The following is a 9,082-nucleotide window of genomic DNA, read 5'->3' as shown; positions in this document are numbered from 1 at the left end:
ACCAATGGTAAGATTAATCCAGTCTTTTCTAGCTGACAGGCGATGCCGCTGCAGAGTAGGAGACGAATTATCAACAGTTCGACTACTGGAGGCAGGAGTCCCGCAAGGTGCAGTCCTTTCGCCACACCTCTACTCCGTATACACGGCAGACGTGCCCAAGCCAGAGAACAACTTTAACAAGTTGGCACTCTACGCGGACGACACGGCCCTGCTGGCAAGATCTAGGAGTCAAGTACTCGTTACAAGATACCTGCAACAACAGGCAGACAGATTAGAGGAGTGGGCTAACCTGTGGAAGATCAGTATCAACCCTGACAAGAGTCAGGCGATACTGTTCACCCGCAGGTTCGTACAACCGGAAGGCAACGTCATCTTCAACGGACAAGAGATTCCGTGGACAAACAAAGCAACATATCTCGGGGTCATCCTAGACAAGAAGTTAACATTCCAGGAACACGTACAACAGAGAATTGGAATGGCCAAACAGGCCAGAAGACGCCTGGCGCCGATCATAGGAAGAAGTAGTAACATGGCACTGAAAGTCAAGCTACTGATGATCAGAACGATCCTAATGCCGATAATTCTGTATGCATGCACTGCCTGGGGCCAGTGCGCGCAGACATACAGAAAGAAGATCCAAGCATTTATGAACACGAGCGTAAGGGCCGCCGTAAATGCACCGTATTACATCCCGAACAGATTCATATACAGAGATCTAGGACTGGACACGCAGTATGTGGACGTGTATATGAGAGAACATGCAGAAAGCACGTTCGATAGAATCAGATCGCATTTAAATCCAGCGTTTCGCGATCTACACGATGCGTTGAACATGGATGACCCCAGGTTCCGAGAAAGGGACAAACATCCAAGGCCGACCAGACAAAATCAGAGACCGCCCCCACGAGTCGCCGTCAGGCGGCTCAGGCAAGTATAAAAATCTCAAGTGTATTAACCATATACTCTCTTACAGGAAAACTGCGATTCAATTTCAAAATCACATTTCTCAGCTTCACTGGGAAACGCCCGACTATCACAACTATGGCCGCCGTTAGCTTTGGGGGCCCCCATGCAAAAATTCAATTAGGAATACCGCGACAAACAAGAGCCAAATAAAATTTAAACCGAGAAGTTAGATAGGGAAATAAAAGCACCTAAAGGCTGGTTTCCAACCAAAAGAGGTTAGATATCAATCTTGCTGAAGTGCCAGCAGCTGGATTGAGGACCGTTTCCTTAAGAAACGGGGGTGGAAGGAAAGGGTCGCCAGGTCCAAACCTGCGGAAGCATTTCCGTAAGGAGGGAGCTTGCGACCTGGGCACACAACCCGGGAGGGGCATGGGGGGGTGAACCTCACTCAGTATATGAGAGCACATCAAGATGAATTCGGAAAAAATCGCCGCTGTATTAGCTAGGATATCACTTGATGATGAGAATAATTGGACGGATGATGAGTCATTGAATGGGGATGGAATGGCTCCCAACATAGAGGGAATTGTGGAAGAGAAAGTTGAAATTATAGGAGATGAGGCAGATATTGAAGTCGACGAAGAAGCTAATGTTTTGGAGCACGAGGAGATTATTGAAGGGAATATCATCGGGGATGGTGCCTTAATGATCAGCGTCCGATGGCTCAACGTCACCGACACATTAGAAGATCGACTGGACCTGTATTGTGTGACAGATGCGCACGTAAGAATCAAAACGATCAATAGTGGTATCCAGAAGTTATGTTGGTGCTGTTTTCGATTTTACTCGATACGGAACAATAACGGCGGCTGGCATCAACATGTAAACACCCATGATACGGTCTCTATGATGCAGCTGGGTCAGTATTGATGTGAGGCATGTGAAAGACCGTTCACAAATTTCACAAGAGTGTCAGCATGCATAATATGTAATAGTGTCAAACCTGTTATACACTAACCGTGGGCCTTCTAGTAAAAAAAAACAGCCCTTTTCAGGGCTACATTATTCATACAAACAGTAGTAGTAGTAGTAAAAGTAGTACACCAGAGAATATCGTCTCACGGCATGAGACTCTTCTTCTAGGTCTTTCATATGAATGAAAGTTGGAAAATTTCCACCTAGTAGCAGAATATGAAACCGGTTTACAGCTGAAAATATACATTTTCATTGAATAACTAGTCTATTTTCGATTTTACACGAAAAATAGTTATGACGAAAGTAGTATGAAATTGGATTTCTTACCACTGAGAATGAATATCCACTACACCGTGCCCCAAATATCATGATCCGCGTAGCAAATTACGCGGCTGCCATTGAAATAATGATGCAGGTGCAACCGCGAATCAGCGACTATGACAGAATGAATGAATTGATCCACGGATTCGTCGCCACTGTCGCGGACCTGCGAATAATTAGCGGATGAAACCGCGGATCCTCGATAATCCGCGGAATCGATGAAAGTTCGCGATGTACGTGAGACATTAAATACACTCTGCTTTAAAGTTATTACGCGGCTGCAACCGCGGATCCGCGACCGTGGCGGAATGAATCACGACTTAATCCGTTGAATGAATCATAATTCGCGGAATAAAGATAGGAAACAGGGGGGGCCCAACGGTGACTGGCCCAGGGTCCCGGAAAACCTAAAAACGGCACTGAACAAATCAAACCAAAACTTTTCATGATGCAGATAGAGGGGAGAGCAAGATGGGTCCAACTTGTTTGTCAACATTTTGCGTTAAATCAAATAAGAGAAAATGCAGTGAAATAAGAGAAGAATCAAGAAAGGACATTTTTGCGATGTTCTAGAAGGAATTATACTGGGATCAACGAAAAACCTATGTGTGTAGTTTAGTTACGAAAGAAAAACCAAAAGAACGAAAATCAGCAATTGTTGATAACTCTCGACGTAGCGGGACTCTTAAATATACCATTAAGGTTAGTACAAAAACGGTGCCTGTTTGTAAAAAAATGTTCCTTTCGACTTTCGGCCTCAATGAATGGCAAGATGATAATTGGGTGAGTCGTAGTCATAATGGAATGTCTCAAGCAAAGAAAGAAAGGCCTAAAATAGGAGGAATTCTTTTTTCTCGAGTTCCTAATGTATTTATGAAAACTTTCTTGGAAAAATTAAATAAGCTGCCTTCTCATTATTGTCGGAAAGAGACTAACAAATTGTATTTGGAGCAATCCTTTGCAACTATCACTGAGCTTTATAAAGTGTACATTGATGCATGTAAATAATGTAATGAAATTGTAATGAGCCAAAATTCTCTAATTACAATGTTAACCCTTTCGCTGCGGATAGCGCATAAAAGCGTCATTTCATTTTCGTGTCACCTCTGCGGACGACGCATTTTTGAGAAAGGTTTAGTTGTTTTGCTGCTGTAAGCACATGAATGCGTATAAACAAGTCCGTTTCTTATCCACTCTTTGTCACGTGATTTAGCCAATCGCTTGGGCAGATTTGAAGTGGCGATGAAATGTTTTACGTTTAATAGCGCTTGGAACGTTGGAACATTTGTTGTGACGTGTTAAGACGTGTCGAGACGTTTAGTATTGTTTGGAAAGCATTTTGCACGGAGTACAAAACAATAAAGGTGAAATAAAACGTAGTCATTCTGGGCGAACTGTGCCGAAACAGTGATTATAGAATGAAAGGTAATTACTTTGGTTAGTGCTGAAATAATAATAATTATAATTTTTTTTAGTAATAACAATGTCTATCCCCTTGCCTAAAATAGGGGCATATTATACCATTGCCAAACTAGAGGAAATCCTGACGCAAAGTGACTCAGAAGATGATTTTATAGCCGGAGATGCATCGGATGATTCCGCTGACGAGATTGAAGCCGAAGTTCTGGAACAGATGACAACTTCACCCGCAGATGAAGCTAAAGTGGAAGAACATGCAGAAGAAGAGCCAGGTGAAACTTGATTTGGGAACAGGTAAACATTGTGCCGCGAAGATTCTCTTTTGACACGAGTAAATGTGGACATAATATTCCGGGTCTTTTTGTGTAACTGTTCCGAATACGATTGTTTTCAATTTTTTTTTCGGGAACGAGATAACAAATCATATAGTTAGCGAAACCAATAAATTTTATAAATACGTCGTGGAACATAAAGATCGTCTTCTGCCACATTCTAGATTGAACCAATGGAAGGACACTGACGGAAAAGAATTACATCGTTTTTTTGCTCTGAATTTTCTAATGACGCTTGTAAGAAAGCTTCAAATACAACAGTACTGGTTTGTAAATGCGTTATTAGAAACACCTGCCTTCGGAAAACAATGCCACTGGAACGATTTCTGGGGATCTTCAGTATGCTGCATTTTTTCGACAATAATTTGCCAAAGAACGATGATACTTTACGAAAAATTCGTAAAATTTTGAATCATGCAAGAGCGACATTTAGAGAATCTGCGCAATCGAATTTCGGAAAATCTGGAGATGTAGTTATTACACTCCTTGAACCCTACTTGGACAAAGGCCATACACTGTTTATTGAAAATTGGTATAGCAGTCCTGATTTATTTTTATGGTTATATGAACATTGCAGTAACGCTTGCGGAACTGTGCGCAGGACCAGAAAGCAAATGCCTAAAATGGAAGAAAAATTAAAAAGGGGCGAGTTTTCCTTTCGTACTACTCGAAACAGACTAATTGCCATAAAATGGTGTGACAAACGTGAAGTATTTATGCTTAGTACAGTCCATGACAACAGTGTCGCAGCTACAGGAAAAACTGATAGAACGACCAACAGAAAAATTATGAAACCAGAGTGTATTATTGAGTACAACAAAAGAATGGGGGCAGTAGACAAAACAGATATGCTGCTAAGCTCTGTCGAAAGTGTAAGGAGTACAACCAAATGATATAAAAAAGTATTTTTCCATATTATGGACATGGTCCTGCTGAACAGTCATATATCGTTCCAAGATGCCATAAAAAAGAAGATAACACTGGCTAGTTTTCAGATGAATTTTATTTCTCAACTGATAGAACTCAACTTAGGTGACTACGTTTACACATCAAGAAGGGCGCAAGTTCCGGCTCCATTTCGATTAACAGCTAGACATTTTCCTAAAAAATTTCCACCAAAAAATAAAAATAATTTGATCGGTAGAAAAAGATGTTTTGTTTGTACTCAGAGTAAGGTACGAAAAGAGACAGTTTATATGTGTGAACCGTGTAATGTCGGGCTATGTATAACATCATGTTTTGAAAAATATCACAAATTACGTAACCTAAAATAGATAGGTACAAAAAATCGTTTTGATTCATATTTTCATTTTGTTAAGACTTTTTTGTTGTTTTGTTCTGATTTTTTAGAATAAGATTTCTTTTATTTTCCTTATGTAACTATTTTTGTTTATGTTTATTAATTAATTTAAATTTAAAAAAAAGTAATACTTACTATAAAATTCAAAAAATTATTCGGTTATGGAGATTATACGATTATATTTCAAAATTTGATGCTTCACTGCGGATGAAGTCTTTTAGCGCAGCACTGGGGGAAACAAAGCCAGATCGAGCGCGCCGCAGCGAAAGGGTTAAGAAACATTAACATCTCTCTATACAAACCAAAAAAAGATGAATGTGACATCTGTTGTCAATTCAAAGAGAACAATGTATCTGAAGAAGAGTGGCAAAGGCATCAAAACGAAAAGGATAGAGCAAGGGAGGAAAAGAAAAAGCTAAAGATAAGGAAGAAATTTTAAGAGGTGTCCAACACGTTTTAACAATGAATCTGCAAGCGGTTAAGATATGCCCTTCTATAATGGCGAGTGCTCTGTACTATAAGCGAAAATTAGCAGTCCATAACTTTACAGTTTATAATCTGGCTACGAGACACTGTACATGTTACTGGTTTGACGAAACACAAGCCGATCTACAAGCCTCAACATTTAAATGATGGTAAACCAGTTATTCTCTATTCAGATGATTGCACTTACCAAAACTGTAACAGTATTATGGCAAATGCTCTTCTACATTTATCAAAAGAACTGAATATTTCCATCCAACAAAAGTTTCTTACCAAAGGACATACTCAAATGGAATGCGACAGTGTTCATGCAAATATTGAAAAAAAATTAAGAAACAAGAAAATTTTCTTACCAAGTGATTACTGTCGCATTACTGAAGAAGCCAGATCATTACCGGAAAAATTTGAGGTCAAAATGCTTTCCCATGATTTTTTTACTAATTTCAACCAGTTTATAGTGTATCAATCGATCAGGCCCGGAAGGAAACCAGGAGACCCGCAAGTAGTGGATCTACGATCAATTCAGTACACAGATGGAAAAATGTTGTATAAAGTTAATTTTGATGATGAGTACAAAGAGGTACCACAGCGAAGAAAAATGGAAGTGAGAGACCAAAATAATTTCACAAAACTTTTTGAGGAAAGATTGAAGATTATGAAAAGTAAATTTGATGATCTTCAACAACTAAAACCTGTAATGCCTAAAGATTGTTGGCTTTTTTACGACCAATTACCACATGATTAATATTAAAAAATTAATTTTGTTCTTTTAAATACAGTACTCTCTCGCTAATCCGCCGCTCCATAATCCGACAACTACTATAATCCGCCGTTTTTTCGCAAGTTGATCCAATCTATAGACTCTCTGTAATCCGCCGGTATTGAACGAGTTTGGTTCGGTAATCCGCCGCCGCAATCACCTCCCTATCTTTTTTTTCTGGAATGTTCTATACATCGCCGTTTAGTCTTAAACAACTATGTACTCGTTAGTCCGCCACTAGGAATAAAAACGAACGGTCGCGCGTCTTTCTTTCTTGTTGTTAATTAGCAAAAAATGGCTTCTTCACCACAATCACGATCTACTAAACGAAAGCACGAAACTTTAACTTTAATGGAAAAAATGGAAATCTTAAAGAAAGTGGATAGTGGTGTGCCTTTTACAGACATAGCAAATCAGTTTCATATTGGGCGGTCAACAGTTTACGATATTAGGAAGAACAGAAATAAGATCGAAAACTATGTCACTAACACCGAGTCTGGAATAGGAAAACGTCAAACGATGAGAACTGGTGAATATCCACAGTTGGAAGAAACACTTTTTTCGTGGTTTTTACAAGAGCGTCAACGTCACACACCGATAACTGCTGAAGTATTGCGACAGAAAGCACTCCAGTTCTATGCAAAAATTTATAAGAAAAATGATTTCAGAGCTAGTGAAGGATGGCTTACAAAATTTAAAGCAAGATTTGGAATCAGATTGCTGTCCATAACTGGAGAGAAATTGTCCAGCAATGAGGCTGCTGTATCATCATTTCTTGAAGTTTTTATGAAAAAAATTGAAGAGCTTAATTTGACGGCGGGTCAAGTTTACAATGCCGATGAAACTGGCTTATTTTGGCTACTTTTACCACATAAAACGTATGTTCACAGAAGTGAAACGTCTGCTCCAGGCAGAAAAGTATCCAAGGAGCGGATAACCGTTATGCCTTGTTCAAATGCAAGTGGCAGTCATAAGTTGAAACTCTTAGTTATTGGAAAATCTAAAAACCCTAGGTCATTCAAGGACACAAATCTCCCGGTTGTTTATATGAGTCAAAATAAAGCCTGGGTAACCAAAGATTTGTTTTACGACTGGTTTCATCATGTTTTCGTGCCTGAGGTGAAAACATTTTTAAAGTCGCTAAATCTACCACAGAAAGCTCTTCTTGTGCTTGATAATGCTCCTAGACACGGCCCAAATGACGAATTATCATCTAGTGATGGCTGTATAAAAACACTTTTCCTTCCTGCTAATTGTACGCCTCTGCTCCAACCAATGGATCAAAATGTGATACAAATGATGAAAAACAATTACAAAAAGAAGATTTTACTTAACGCCATAAGTCGAGAGGCAAACATTTCTGAAACTCTGAAAATGTTGAATATCAAAGATGCAGTTTTTACAGTTTCTGATGCCTGGGACGAAGTTGGAGAAAGAGCAATCAAATCATCATGGAAAAAATTGTGGCCTAAAATTTGTGAAGATGATGACACTTGGGAAGAAGAGGATCTAATTCCATTACAGGAATTGATAGAGTTTGCAACAAATCCTAATGCAGGTTTAACACGTGAAGATGTTGAAAATTGGTTTGAAGAAAACCCAAGAAATATATGAGACACATTTAACTGAAGATGAGCTTGTAAATGAATCATTTGACTCATCCTTTGATAGCTCATCAGACGAAATGTCGGTACATGTAGATTGTTTACGGTTCACCTTATCATATTATTTTTTGAGTTTAGTATTATTTTTGTTTCATTACCTTCCTAAATGCAAAGGTTGAGTGAGGAAATTTTCACTTTTATTTTTTGGGTATTATTATTTTTTTTTTCCCTGTAACCACACGGGATTCTTTCACCGCGCAAATGCAGTTGGGGAAAACTCAGACATGCGCGGGGAGAAGCAGAAGGAATACGGCCATTTTTCGCACCGCAAATTGTTACTCCGCTTTAAAAGTATTTTCCCGCATTTTGTGATTAGCTATATGATTGCTATATGTGTAAAATCGAAACTCTAGAGTGTTGTGCAGCAGAAGAAGACACATTCGAAGCCTTGTGGACATGCTATCCGTCGACAGAACAACAGGTGAGTGGACCCAACTGTTCGTCGTCATTCTGCATTGATTGGGAGTGATCTCCCTGGTCCTTTAATTCTTATTATTCTTATAATTGAATGAACCAGCGCCATTAAAGATTTTACATGGCCACTTCGGCCGGATCCCAAAAAATTGTGAAGATTTCCTCACATCTAATAATTATATGTTCTTGAAAATAAATTCATTAATTTATCTGCCTTTCAAGGTCACCCAATAGGCAGGTATTCAGTGCCATTTATTTTGTTCTTATCAGTTTCCTAATTATTTTCAAGGTCATACGATACGCAGAGTTTTGCTTTTTCATTTGCTATCACCAGTGGCGTACAGATATTTTTTCGCTATCTTAAGTAATAAAATAAAATATGTCTTCAAACGCTAACAAACTGAAACAATATAAGGCGATTCGCCAAATTTATTAGTATCAAATGCGTGAACTCAAAAACTTCGCCATGAATGCTTCAACAAGTGAGCAAGCAAAACTACAGTTTCAA

This window comes from Leptinotarsa decemlineata, unplaced genomic scaffold (assembly GCF_025532065.1).
Source record: "Leptinotarsa decemlineata unplaced genomic scaffold, Ldec_3_MD MMD2_tig00005002_RagTag_RagTag, whole genome shotgun sequence".
Classification (NCBI taxonomy): domain Eukaryota; kingdom Metazoa; phylum Arthropoda; class Insecta; order Coleoptera; family Chrysomelidae; genus Leptinotarsa; species Leptinotarsa decemlineata.
This window is presented reverse-complemented; position numbering follows the sequence as displayed.